Source organism: Erinaceus europaeus, chromosome 5 (genome assembly GCF_950295315.1).
Source record: "Erinaceus europaeus chromosome 5, mEriEur2.1, whole genome shotgun sequence".
NCBI lineage: Eukaryota > Metazoa > Chordata > Mammalia > Eulipotyphla > Erinaceidae > Erinaceus > Erinaceus europaeus.
In genome coordinates, this window is record NC_080166.1 from 34948560 (window position 1) to 34963703 (window position 15144).

A 15144-nucleotide genomic window follows, 5' to 3' on the forward strand; every position below is an offset into this window, starting at 1 on the left:
TAGAGCTTGGGCCTTGGACGTGAGGACTGTGCTTTCCTGTGCATCAACAGCACCTCCTAGTTTTTCAGAAACCTAGAGCAATCTGTCTTTTTAAATTTTTTGTCAAGCCATTTACTATTTGTGATTAATAGTGGTTTACAAGATTGTAATATTACAGGGTATAGTTCTACACTGAATCCCCCATGAAAGTTCTGTGCCCCAACCCTCCTAAATCAAGTGATGAGGTAGGTTTACAGGCAACAATACTTATGTACCTGTCCCGTATTTGGGAGCTACTCTCGTCCCTGAGGCAGTTTTCTAGCCCTTTTTCCAGCCATGACATCATCTCCCCAGACAATAACTTGGGTTCACCTGCACATCAGAGGTCAGGCACAGGAAAAAGCTTAGTATAGTCATGGGCCCTTTGGAATATAACTAAAATAGACCTACTAACTATCTTCAAAATGGAGACCCCCCCAAATCTTCATCTGCAATATTCCAGCTTTTAGATTCATGATTAGTTAACAATTTGTTTGGCTTTGATCCAGATGCTATCATGATGCCAACTGGACCTCCCTGGGTAGATGACCCCACAAATGTATCCTGGAGCCCCACTTCCCCAGAGCCCCACCCCTCTAGGGAAAGAGAGAGACAGGCTGGGAGTATGGATCAAGCTGTCAATGCCCATGTTCAGCGGGGAAGCAATTATAGAAGCCAGATCTTCCACCTTCTGCACCCCATAATGACCCTAGGTCTATACTCTCAGAGAGATAAAGACTAGGAAAGCTATCAGGGGAGGGGATGGGATACAGAGTTCTGGTGGTGGGAACTGTGTGACGTTGTATCCCTCTTATCCTATGGTTTTTGTCAGTGTTTCTGTTTTATAAATAATTTTTAAAAGATAGTTACTATAGTTCTCACATGTTTTAGACAATATGTTTGTTTCATTTATTTTTTAATTCATGTGTATAAGTTCTCTAGATTACACATATGGGTGAAAGCACCCCTTTCCCATCGTTGTCTTTATTTATTTTGATGAGCATAACCACCTCCTGCCCCACACTATTCTTCATTAGAAAAATTCATATTAAAACTACACTGAGATTCCATCTCACACCCTTGAGAATGGGCTACATCAACTAAATAGGAAATGGTAGGTGTTGTAGAGAAAAGGAGACTTGGCTACCCTGCTGGTGGGAGTGCACACTGATGTAGCTAGCCCCTTTGGCTTTCTTTGCTCTAATTTGGCCCCAAACCAGTTCAGGTTCATTTGACTCACTCACTTGTCCATGCACTGTGACCAGAGTGTCACAGTTCCAGAACTGGGGTGTAGATTGTCTTTGGGCCCGTGGTAGAAATAGAACAAAGGGAAACATATTTTCCTGAGAGAAAGCCTTGAAACCCAAGGAACGATAACCTTTTCTCACACTGAGGTCTGGGGCGGAGTGTAATAAACTGGCAAACAAACTGAAGTCCTTCCTTGTGTTTTCCTGACTTCAAAGGGGCATAGGCCTTGCAAGAATTCTTTCCCAGGCCTGCCAGAATTACCCAGCAAGCTCCTCATCCTACAAGATAGTTGGCTGGGTTTTTGGTTCACTTCCCCTAACAAGAGCAAATATCCTCACCTGGGACCGCTTCCTCCTACCATAAGAATTCTTGTAAAGAATTTAAGAAGTATAAAGAGTCACTTGCATATCCACTAGGGCTATTCCCCATTTGGAGGGAAACCTTTAGGGACAAACCTCTGTCCAGATGATAAGAAGCAGATACACAGGACATAGTCATTCTCCTCAATGTATAAAGTAGGTGCCAAAATCTCAGTCCCCCCACACTGAAGCCTGTCTTAGTTAACATTAAAAGCTTTCATTACCCGTACTTCTTTTTCACCACAGTGATTATCACTGGTACTCAGTGCTTGCACTACTCCACTGTTCTCAGTGGCCTTTTATTTATTTATTCCCGTTTGTTGCCCTTGTTTTATTGTTGTAGTTATTATTGTTGTTGTTATTGATGTCATCGTTGTTGGACAGGACAAAGAGAAGTGGAGATAGGAGGGGAAGTCAAAGAGGGGGAGAGAAAGATAGACACCTAAAGACCTGCTTCACCACCGGTGAAGCGACTCCCCTGCTGGTGAGGAGCCGAGGACTCCAACTGGGATTCTTTTTTTTTTTTTTTTTTTTGGTGTCTCAATATTTCTATTCTTTAATCACTGTCTCTTTTTTTTTTAATTTTTTATTTAAGAAAGGATTAGTGAACAAAAGCATAAGGTAGGAGGGGTACAACTCCACACAATTCCCACCACCCAATCCCCATAACCCACCCCCTCCCATGGTAGCTTTCCCATTCTCTATCCCTCTGGGAGCATGGACCCAGGGTCGTTGAGGGTTGCAGAAGGTAGAAGGTCTGGCTTCTGTAATTGCTTCCCCACTGAACATGGGCATTGATTGGTCGGTCCATACCCCCAGTCTGCCTCTCTCTTTCCCTAGTAGGGTGTGTCTCTGGGGAAGCTGAGCTCCAGGACACATTGGTGGGGTCTTCAATCCCCAACTGGGATTCTTATGCCAGTCCTTGCGCTTTGCGCCACATGTGCTTAACCCAATGTGGTACCGCCCGACTCCCCGCCTTGGCCTTTTTTTTATCTTTCTTTTCTTTCTTTTTTTTTCCTTTCATTTTGATAGAGGGTTAGAGTCAGAGAGAAACAAAGAGACATAGAGAAACAATACATGCAGAGTTGCTCCACTATTTGTGAGGCATCCCCTTGTACATGAACACTTCCAGAGTCCTCATGCATACTAACACCTGTGTTCTACCAGGTGAGACACCAACCAGTCCTTTTCTAGCTTTTTGATAGTTGTCTCCTAGCTAATAAGTGATACAGTTAAACAGTCACCTCGATTAGTGTACACTTCACTTTTTACTCTGAAAGCACTTTGCTTTCCTGTTGTAGTACTTGGTACGCTCAGCCTTGTAACAGAATTCAGACTCTCTATACAAATCTGTATCTCTCATTAAACTGCAAATCATTTAATAGATTATGTACCCTCCTCTCCTTGCAACTTGCTCAAAAATGTTTCTTGAACTAAAAGTTTAGGAGCACTTTTTTACACACCTTTTAATCTACACACACACACACACACACACTTTGAAGTTTAAGCAAAATTGCCATACAATTATTATTTCATGTGATATATTTAGTATGTTCATTGATACATGTTCTCTTTTGATATAGGTTGATTGATATATACATGTAAAGATGAAGAAAACAAGAACAGTAATAATAATATAGTAGCTAAGGTAGGGTCAGGCAAGGGAGTTAGGCGGTAGAGCAGCAGGTTAAGTGCATGTGGTGCAAAGTGCAAGGACTGGCATAAGGATCCCGGTTCAAGCCCCCTCCCCTACCCACCTGCAGGGGAGTCACTTCACTGGTGGTGAAGCAGGAATACAGGTGTCTATCTTTCTCTCCCCCTCTGTCTTCCCCTCCTCTCTCCATTTCTCTCTGTCTTATCCAACAACAATGACATCAATAATAACTACAACAATAAAACAACAAGGACAACAAAAGGGAATAAATAAATAAATATTAAAAAATTTAAAAAAGGACAGCAACAACAATTGTTGGAGAGGCTTTGGGGACAAAGGAACCCTTCTGCGCTGCTGGTGGGAATGTAAATTGGTCCAGCCTCTCTGTAGAGCAGTCTGGAGAACTCTCACAAGGCTATACATAGACCTTCCATATGGCCCAGTAATTACTCTCCTGGGGATATACCCCAAGGATTCCATAAAGCCCAACCAAAAAGATATGTGTACATTTATGTTCATAGCAGCACAATTCATAATAGCTAAAACCTGGAAGGAACCCAGGTGCCCAACAACAGATGAGTGGCTGAGAAAGCTGTGGTACATATACACAATGGAATACTATGCAGCTATTAAGAACAATAAGCCCACCTTATCCGACCCATCTTGGACAGAGGTAGAAGGAATTATGTTAAGTCAGCTAAGTCAGAAAGATAAAGATGAGTATGGGATGATCCCACTCATCAACAGAAGTTGAGAAAGAAGAACAGAAAGGGAAACTAGAAGCAGCATCTGATTAAATTGAGAGGAGGGCACCAATGTAAAAACCCTCTGGCGAAGGGGAGGGTGGACCTTGGGCTTCCTGGCACGGCAGGGGGGTGGGGGGGGTTGGGGTGTGTGGTGAGGATGGGACACAGTCTTTTGGTGGTGGGAATGGTGTTTATGTACATTCTTATTAAAGTTTAAACATATAAATTCTAAAACAAAAAATTAAAAAAAAAACCTAAAAAAAAAAAGATAGGGTCAGGCAGTGGAGAACCTTGTTGAACGCACACATTAACATATGCATGGACCCAGGTCCTCACCTGCAGGGGAGAATCAGTGCTGCAGATGGCTCTCACCTTTTGTATTTCCCCCTTGCTTCTTGATTTCTCTCTCTCACTCTATCCAGTAATAAATAAATTCACAAATAAACAAAATATTAATATGATAAGAGTGGTGTCACAGCACTGGCAGATGTTCTGATGCTGTTCTCTTTCTAGACAGATAAAGCTAGAGTGAGAGATATAAAGCAGCCCGTTAATGGTGAAATCATGCATCCTTCCCAAAAAAGCACCTATGAAAACAGAAGAGAAAACTTAAATGTTGTAACTGAGATTCCAAGAAGAAATTCTAATATAGGAATAGATGAGTATAAATAAATTCTCTAATCAAGTTCTTGATTAAGTCTTTACTACAAGGGAATTTAAAAAAATAGATATTTATCTGGCTTGGGTGGTGGCACACCCAAAGGATCATCCATGTTATCATCTGGGTGGACCCAGGTTCAAGCTCCTAGTCTCCATATGAAGGTGGGAAGCTTCATGAGCAGTGAAGCAGCACTTTACGTGCCTCTGCTTCTCCTCATCCTCCTCCTCCTCCTCCCCCTCCCTTGTCCCCCTCTCCCTCCTCCTCCTCCTTCTTCTCTCTCTCATCTCTGTCTCATCTTCTAAAAAATAAGCTAGCTACCAGAAGGGGTAGAATTTTCATGCAGGTACTGAGCCACAGCAATAACCCTGGTGGCAAAAATAAATAAATAAACAAGTAAATTAATAAATCTATTTATCTAACACCTTCTATGGACCACACAGGAATTATGAATAAAGACCACTTACCCTTCAAATTAATATTGTATGATATGTGGAGAAAGGCAATAAATAAATAAGTATGAACATGTAAGATGCCAAGTAGCCATCAGTGGAAGGCTTTGGTGATGAAATTATATTTGAGCAGGGATCAGAGTAAACTGAAAGTTGAGCTATGTGGATATATGACAGAAAGATGTTTAAGGAAGAAAAAATAGGAAATGCAGTATCCTTTCCATAGGAGCATAGTAAGTACATCTGAGCAACAACTATGGAGTTATTATGGCTGGTAGGGGAGGGGATAACCTATGGGGGAGCAGAAAGGACAGGGCCTTGCAGAATAAGTGATCCTCTAGGAACTGGTATTAATACCATTTCTCTATAAAAGGAAGAAGGCTGGAGACCCAGTTCCAGCCCAGTCCCTATCATACTGAGTGAACCTTCGATGCTGTGGTCTCTATCTCTCAAAAAAAAAAAATTTTTTTTTTTTTTGCCTCCAGGGTTATTGCTGGGGCCCAGTGCCTGTACTACAAATACACAGCCATTTTTTTCCCAAGTTTTTATTGGACAGGACAGAGAGAAACAGAGAGGAGGCGGAGATAGACAAAGAGAAAGACAAACATCTGCAGACCTGCTTCACCACTTATGAGGTGATCTCCCTGTAGGTATGGAGCTGGGGCCTCAAACTGGAATCCTTGTGCTTCATACTATGTAGTTTAACTAGGTGTGCCACCACTAGGCCCCCTAGAAAAAGCTCTTCAGGTGATTCTCATGAGTACTCATGTCCTTGATTCTCTAAGCCATGTTCTATCATGTGGCTCAAAAACTAACACTAAATTATATTTCTCTCTTCTATCCATTGCTATTTGTGTAAGTCAATCTTTAGGTCTATCACTGGAGAAACTACAACTGAAATGGTATGACTAGCAACCTCAAAAATAATGGTGCTAGGCATTCTGAGCCTTCCAGACAACATGAAAACAAGATTTTCTCTATTTTCCAACACTAGGCTTCTCATATGAAAGAATTTACATATTTTCCAGAAAAGTCTAAATGTTCTCAATAATGTGAGAATTTATTAATATTATTTTCATTTGCTGATACTTCCTCTTGGACTCTGACAGTAACTTAAAAAGCTGAAGAAATTCAGTGACCTGTGTCTTAATAAAATAAATAAAAAGATATAATCCAAACTTGTAGTTTTCAACAAGTTACTGATACACAAATGACATTAGGGAGAAAATAACAAAGGAGAAAGACATTTCCTGATTATAAATTAATAAACTTCTGTGTGGCTTTATTTTTTTATAGTTCAAATAGACATTTATAGCCTCAGAAAAATAAAACTTATAGTCCAACTGAAAAAGGATTAATAAATAAACAATAATGTAAATTTATTGGTTGATACAGAAAGGAGGAAAACATTCTTGAGTTTTAGGACTGTCAACTACCAGAGTTTGAATTATTCCACCTCTGGAACTCTCCTGAATCATTACACCTAATTCTAGTCTTCTTTCATTTAAGTCACTAATCATGTGGTATAGAACTAAGTTTAAAAGAATGCCAAAAATCTTTCATTGAAAACTTCCCTTCATAGTCATCTTGCCCAATCAACTTCTGGACAAACAACTGATGTAAAGAACCACAAAACTACTATTCCTTGAGCCTTATAGTTCTTTTTATTTTATTTTATTTTATTTATTTATTCCCTTTTGTTGCCATTGTTGTTTTATTGTTGTAGTTATTATTGTTGTTGTCATCGTTGTTGGATAGGACAGAGAGAAATGGAGAGAGGAGGGGAAGACAGAGAGGAGGAGAGAAAGATAGACACCTGCAGACCTGCTTCACCGCCTGTGAAGAGACTCCCCTGCAGGTGGGGAGCCGGGGTTCGAACCGGGATCCTTACACCGGTCCTTGTGCTTTGCGCCACCTGCACTTAACCCGCTGTGCTACAGCCCGACTCCCCGAGCCTTATAGTTCTTTACTTTGTTCACAAAAGTATTTTTTAAATTTTTATTTATAAAAATGAAATGCTGACAAAGCCATAGGATGAGAGGGGTACAACTCCACACAATTCCCACCAGCAGAAATCCGTATCCCATCCCCCTTTTTAAAGAGGATAGTCGTATGTCTTCTCAAAAACCATAATACTGGGGCTTTTTGTGGCAGGACTAGCTCCTAGTGTCTGCTTCTGCTGCCGGCAGCGACCCCGGGCGTGGGGGGGGGGGGGAGCCTGTCATGGCAGTACCAGCTCCTCCTCACTGTGTCTGTGTCTGTATACTGTTTTTTTTTTTTTTTGGTCTCTGTTCTTCTCTCTACTTTGGCGATTCGCAAAATGGTTGACCTTGTTAGTGCAACTGACAGAGTCTGGCCGGAGCTACTCTCCAGCGACCCTGAAGGCCTGACTTGTAACACCTTAGTAGTGGCGGCCAGTCTGGTAATCGCCCCCTCTTGACTGAATGAATGGTCTGTTGCGAATGTTTGTGTGTGTGTTGTGTGCCTCACGGTCAATAGACTACGGGGCTTGATTGGACTCTAACCTGCGTGTCCGAGGAGTCATTTCAGCTCAGTGGAGATTCTTAATTTATTGAGACCGGGGCCGGTGATAATACGGCTACTCCTAAGCTAAGACTCCTTAAGGCTCCGTGAGGGGCCCGGCCAGGCGAGCACAGCTGATTGCCTGTCCCCCCCACAGGGGGGGCAGTTCTTTTTCCAATATCTAATAAATTTTTTTGAATCTGTGTTTGTGTGTCCGTGTGGTTAAGCGCCCAGCAAGCTGTAGTCCTCATTGACCGAGGCTCTGTGCAACCCCAGTAAAGGAGAAGGTCCTGAGTGGACACCCTTTGGTTTAGTTGTTGAAGTGCAGGGGAGTGAGAGGGATTGTGAAAGTGTATGGTGCGGGTAAGGACAAGAGTGAAAGGGGTCCTGGGGTTGATTGCTGGAGGCAGTTTTGTACTGTTTGTCTTTCTTCTGTCTCATTTTGACGAAAAGATGGGGCAGAGTCAGTCCAATTACTGCCAAGTCACCCGCCTTGAATGTTTAAGAATTTTTCAGATTTCTCAAAGAGAGCCACTGGTTACAGAGCCCAGGGGGATGCCTTCACACTGAGGAAGTTCTGTGAAAGGGAGTGGCCAACCTTTAAGGTCAGCTGGCCTGAGACGGGGACTCTCGACCTGGGAAAGTGGGCGGAAGTGCACGGTGTGATCTTTGGGGACCCTGGGCACCCAGACCAGATGCCATACATTGAGATCTGGATGGGTATTGTTCAGGACCAGCCAAAGTACTTGCGGGAGTGCCGGGGTGACCCCAGAGGGAAGGAGAAGGCTAAGAGCAGATCGAGAGTGTTTGTGGTCGAAAGTAAGCAAAGAGGCAGGCTTCCCAGGAGACCTACCGCTCCCATCCTCCTAGGAGTCCCCGAATCCCCTCCGCGACTAAGGAAGTGGAGGAACGAGACCGCTCCTCCATATGCCAGCTCCCCAAGGGCCACCGCCCCTGAGGGTACCCTCCAGGTGCTTGATTCCACCTCTGGGTCCCCACCAGGAGTTCTGAGCCCACCTCATACTAGAGCAGGGACTGCTTTTGGATCAAGGCCTGTGCCAGTTGGGACTTTTCCTTTGCGGGAAGTAGGGGAATTAGATGTAGGAGGACAGCCACTGAGGACTTACATCCCCTTTAGCACTTCTGATTTGTACAATTGGAAGAACCAGAACCCTCCTTTTTCTGAGGACCTAGAGGGGGTGGTAACCCTACTTGAGTCAGTTTTTTATACTCATCAACCCACTTGGGATGACTGTCAGCAACTGCTGAATACCCTTTTCACCCTAGAAGAAAGGGAGAGAATCAAATTAGAGGGAAAGAAGCAGGTCCTGCATTACAGGGTAGAACCAAAAAAAAAAAAAAAAAAACCCATAATACTCATTATTTATGTACTTGGTTTACAAGAGTTAATGAGTACTTACTATTAGGCACACAAAAAGATAATTAACATAGTTTCTGCCTGTTTAAGCATCCTGCAGTAGCAAACAAGAAATATAAACAAGTCATTTTGACAGTAGAATCAGCACAATGCTTCATGGCAAATGAGTTACAGGCACTAAGTCTTGAAAAATAAGTAGAGCCTGTCCTTTAGTTAATGGAAGAAAGCATTTCCAACCTGAGAAATCTTCAAATGAAAAGATACTTGGTGTTAGACTCGGGAAGTTATAACTTGTTTGCATGGTTTGGAAATGAGTATTTTGGAAGGGGTGGTAGGAGACAAATAAGCAAGTCTAAGCACAGTAATAATAGTCCTGGACTCACTGTGTTTCTCATCTTGGCTTGACTTTGCTGCCTTCTTTGTAATCAACAATTTGTGTATGTTGTTCAGTAGTGCTCTTCTGACAGAGCAGCTAAGAGGCTTTAGCTGAGGACATTTGTAAAATTCAAATGTACCATTTTCAATAACTCTCCATTTTAAATTAAAGAGGGATCATTCTAGATGCAGGAGCTCTGGAATTTCTTATTTGAAAATAAGCAAATGTCTTGTTTGTTTGTTAGTACCCACTGTTTCCTAACAACTCCCACTGCCAATAGAAAGTGACCACATCAGAGTCAAATCCATCTATCCTCAAGTAACAGGCACTGGCAGACACACAACATTCTGAGACCATTTGTCATGCTTTGGCTGGTAGGATTTAAATTCTGATTCACACTGACTGCTCCAGAGATAAGACACTTCACATTGCTTCAGTTCACTGCTAAATCTACTCATATGGGCAGATGCAAAGAGAGAAAAATGAAAAAGATGGTAAGAAAAGAATTGGGAAAAATTAATAGAAAAAAGATATGCACAGAGAGTAAATATATTTAAAACATATGTCTATACATTTCCATTTACTTATACTCGTTTTGCTGAATGAGATCATAATGTAACATAGATTCAACACATTTAACAAGGGTATAATCTCTTGATTTAAACTATATCTTTTTTATTTTAAATATTTTGCCACCAGGGTTATCACTGGAGTTTGGTGCTTGTAAACTTCACCCTTCTTGATGGACTCTTATTTTTCTTTCATAGAGGGCAAAAGAGAGAGGCAAATGTAAGATTTTATTTCTGGATGTAGAATTCAGAAAGAATTGATTTCAGGTCTGCAAATCGTATGATGTTTTTATCTTCCAGGGAAGACACTGTAGAGTTATATAGCATGTATACCTGACCTTTTTTATTTTGTTCATTTCTCAGTCTGTCCATATGATAGGATTTAGAGGTTAGTTCATGATTATGAGATTGTCTTATCTCTGGAGCAGTCAGTCTGAATTTAAATTGAAATCTCACCAGCCAAACATCTTGGGAACAGATTATGACATATATTAAGATGAGACACCAGTAAGGAAATTATAGTCACCCTAGGATCTAAGTACAGTCCATTATAAAAAGGAGTGACAAGAGACTAGTATTGCAGACATCTATCAAGGGGAGATGAGGGGATCTACTAGATGTCAACAACTATACTGTAAACTATTAACTTCAGACTGATCCTCCTTAATTTGCTTGAACCTATGCACATACACATGTTCCAATAATTTTCTGTTTCTAGCCTCTTCTTTGACTTACTATGCATTCTGAGTTCTAGGCTTTTCTTTACTTCTCTCAGTATGTTGCTGTTCTCAACTAGCTAAGGGGTTTTTATACTAGCCCTTCAGCTAGGCTACTGATTTTACTTTTACGTAGCTTCTCTAAAGAAATTTAGGAGGATCTGTCTGAGCCTTCAAAGACTGTTACTGTGGTCACTCACTGGTTACCTACATTATTTTTTCTCTTTATTTTTAAAGGAATGGGAATGTGGGAACAAAGACTAGTAAGCATTCTCTGGAGTGCTCTGTCCCTACTTAGAAGTATGGAAACAAAGAAAGGAAGGATCTGTGAGCCAAATACTTCTCCTACTATTGTCCATTTGCCCTTTCTAGAACTGGTTCAGTGAGGAAAGGGGCAGTCAGGATTCCCAGACCCATTCTGAAGTTTTAAGTGTTTGCCCAGAAAAAGTGAGTGTAGTTTTACCTGGTCTTCATGAGTAACACTACTTTTCTTTATTGGCTTTAGGAAGATCATTCATTATTTCCATCATCAATATTTATTTTGTTTCATAAGATCATTTTACTAGGCTTCAACATAAGAAGATGGGAATCAGGAGGAAAAGTTTCTCCATTTGAGTTTCAAGTCTTACACGTGCCAAGTCACATAATAAAGTCCACACATAAAACACAACAGATGTCCACAAAATCTTCATTTACTAAACAAATAGTTTCCATGCATGCAAAAGGAAAGTCATGTCAATCAGGGTGAGCACACTTGCATAAAGCCAGTACATGCCTACAATCAGGTTAGAGTCTCAGTATCAATTAGAGTGCACTAAAAATATTCACTTCCCAAGTTTCTGCTTTAGTAAATGTATGTTGAATGGTATGTAAGTTACTATGATTCATTAAGGCTTCCATATGCAGGAACATAATAAAGAGGCTTTATAATCTTTTTTTAATATTTATTTATTTTCCCTTTTGTTGCCCTTGTTTTTTTATTGTTGTTGTAGTTATTTTGTTGTTATCACTGATGTTGTCATTGTTAGATAGGACAGAGAGAAATGGAGAGAGTAGGGGAAGACAGAGAAGGGGAGAGAAAAACACCTGCAGACTTGCTTCACTGCCTGTGAAGGGACTCCCCTGCAGGGGAACCAGGGAGCTCGAACCAGGACCCTTATGTAGGTCCTTGTGCTTCAAGCCACATGCACTAAACCCACTGCACTACCGCCCAACTCCCAAGGCTTTATAATCTTACAGAAGAGAAAGACACAAGACACACTATGAGAAAGTTACACCTGACAAAATCATTATCAAAGACAAAAAAATGCAGTCATGAACAAAGGCATTAAGTTAACTTAAAATAATTATTTGATAGCAACAGAGAGAAGTCAAGAGGGAAAAGAGGGAGAGACACACACACAGAAAGAGAGAGAGAGAGAGAGACTTCACTACTTCCGGGCGGGTCTAGCTTCACGGCGGGTAACAGAGACGCGGAGACAACAGCTGGGCAGGGAAGCTGTATTTCTTTATTCAGGAACAACGATTCATAAACTAAGACAAACTAATCACCAAACAGAACTCTGCTGTCTCTTTGCGGCGGCACAAACACCCTCTCTTACTCTCGAACTCTCGAACCACCGCAACAACACCTCCCCTGTAGATGTGGACCAGTAGCTTGAACCTGGGTCCTTGTGCATTGTAAAATGTGTGCTCAGCTGGCTTTGCCACCACACAGCCCCTAAAGGCATTGAGTTAAGATGCTCTGTGTTCTCTTTCCCAGCTCTGATTTACATAACTGCTAAGGCAGAGAGCAGAGAACTGATAAATCTAAGGATGTTTTCATCCAACTTTGCAATATACACACAGAAGATTGCTTCTCCTACTTCTGCTTCCCTTTGGTTAACCTGGAAATGTGTTCCCAAAACTTGTATCAGTTTTTTATGGGAAGACCTTATGTAACCCTATCAAGTGTCTAGAAAAGCCATTTGGAAATTCAACATTAGCAGATAATTTGCAACTCATAGGTTGCATTTTTTTATGACACATTACAAAGTCACACACATTTCTGACCCTCTTAGCAACCCTGGAAGATACACAAATAGGTATTATCCAAATTTATGTTGTAATATGTATATCAGAGAAAACAAAAGGTTAGAGAGATTATCTGAATTGTTCAAAAATCTTAAGGCATCCTTTAAGATCCTAGCAGGAAATAGGTGACATACCAAAAGAATTTTGCTGAAAGTAGTTGGTTAAAAGGCTGGAGTAAGGGGTCCACTTGGGATGGTAAAGCACTCAGGGACTAAAACACAGGAAACTGTGACTACTTTTAAGTTTTAATGAAAGATAAAAAGATAAGACTGTTCATTTCCATAGTCTGATGAGAACTACAACTGTGAAAGAGGTCTTGCTTGACAGGATAGTGAGGAACTGCCAAAGCAGAGCAAAGCCAGAGAACATATGCCCCAACAAGACTGAGGTGTGAGCATAACAGAAGCACATGGGGTGTACCTGTGAGAAGTCCCCAGTTCAATTCCAGGCATCACCAGAGCTGAGAGGTGCAGTAGTTTAAAAAAAAAAAGTATGCATCTGTGGATGGGAGGGAGCAGTGGCATACCTGTTATCATGCCAGAGGAACAACATTCATGTCCCTGTAGAAGGGAAGCTTTAAAAAGCAATGGAACTGTATTGTATGTCTTTCTTGTCTCTATTAGAAAAAAAATGGCTGCAGGGAGTGGTGGAGTTACTGTGTAGGTACTAAGTCCTACTTATAACCATGTGGTACATTAATTAATTAATTAATTAATTAACAAATAAAGAAATGTAAAGGAATACAGTATTTTTTCTCTCTTCTTTCCCTCATCCAGAAGCTAGAGAGCAAATATCTCACATTCTGTATGATATAACCAAACAGATCAGCTTCGCAGAACTGAGCAGGGGGCGATGGAATGAGTCTGGATAAGTAAGATAAAAACAGCATTTTAGGTAAAGAAAAAGAAAGAAAGAAAGAAAGAAAGAAAGAAAGAAAGAAAGAGAGAAAGAAAGAAAGAAAGAAAGAAAGATTCATATCTACAGATGCAATACTCTTTTTATAGGAGTATACTCAGATACACCCTGCTAAAAAAGGAAGAGTTAACTATTTTACTTGAGAAAAAAAAACAGGAAATAGACTTTTCTCTTTGTGTTTTTCTTTTTTTCTTTTACCACCAGGTTTATCACTGGGGTTCAGTGCTTGCATATTAATCTACAACTCTTGGTAGCCACTTTTTTCCTTCTTTTTTTTTTCTCTCCCTATTTTTATAAGATAGGACAGAGAAATTCAGAGAGAAGTGAAGAGAAAGGTAGACATTTGCAGACCTGCTTTACTGCTAGTGAATCAACCCCGCCCTCCCCCCCCCCCCGCAGGTGCAGGTGTGGCATGCCCACCCCTCCCCCATAGATTTTGTTCTTTTTTATTTCTTTATTGGGGCACAGTCGACAGTAAATACAATTGTTCTACATGCATAACATATGTCAGTTTTCCACATAACAATACAACCCCCACTAGGTCCTCTGCCAGGACTCTGTTCTTATTGAGATATATTTTTTCTTTAACTTAGGCTACGAACCTTTTACCTCATGGCTTAGTTTTATTCTAGCATTCTTTGTACTTGAATAAAAGTCACACTTTATCAACTGCCCTTAAAGAGGTATCTTTCATCTCTTCAAAACAGATGCATCTTCTGCATGTCATAGTATTGAAGTTGAGTGGTATGCTAAGCTTTACAGGGTACTAGTTAAACAGTGAACATAAATTTTAAAAATAGCCATTGGTAAGATTGGGCAAGTGTTGTATATGAGAAACACTGCCAGAAAAATAAAGTTTATGCTTTTTGGCTGGCAAGATAGCTTACCTGGATAGTATGCCTACTTTATAATGTGTAGGACCCAGGCTTGTACCCAGCTCCCACTGTACTGCAGGAAGCTTTGGTCTCTCTCTCTCTCTCTCTCTCTCTCTCTCTCTCCCTCTCTCCTCCCACAGCTTGGAATGGTGAAGCACCAGTGACAACAAAATTTAAAAGTCATCCAATAGTATCTTCCTCTTGGAAGGAACTCCATAAATGAGATGGACAAGGAAAGAATTCAGTCTACTGAACATTTGGCTTAAGAGTAATCACCTCTTTTTTTTTTCAAAACTTCAGAAACATACTTGAAATACAACACTTTGAATCTATTAGTATTCAAAGCATAGTTTCATTTATTCAATTCATCTTTTGCTGATGTATATGCTCATCATGTCCATGCTGGTCCTCAGGTATCTGAAGCATCCTAAATGCAGGCATAGTCCTTACCAAGTATTGGCAAAAAGATCCAAAGAAAAAGTTAAAAAAAAAATCAAGCAATGTAAAAAAAAAAAAAGGCTAAAACCAAAAGCAAAAACCCTGAGATCATCATCTTCATATAAATTCACTACTTTAACTCTTTA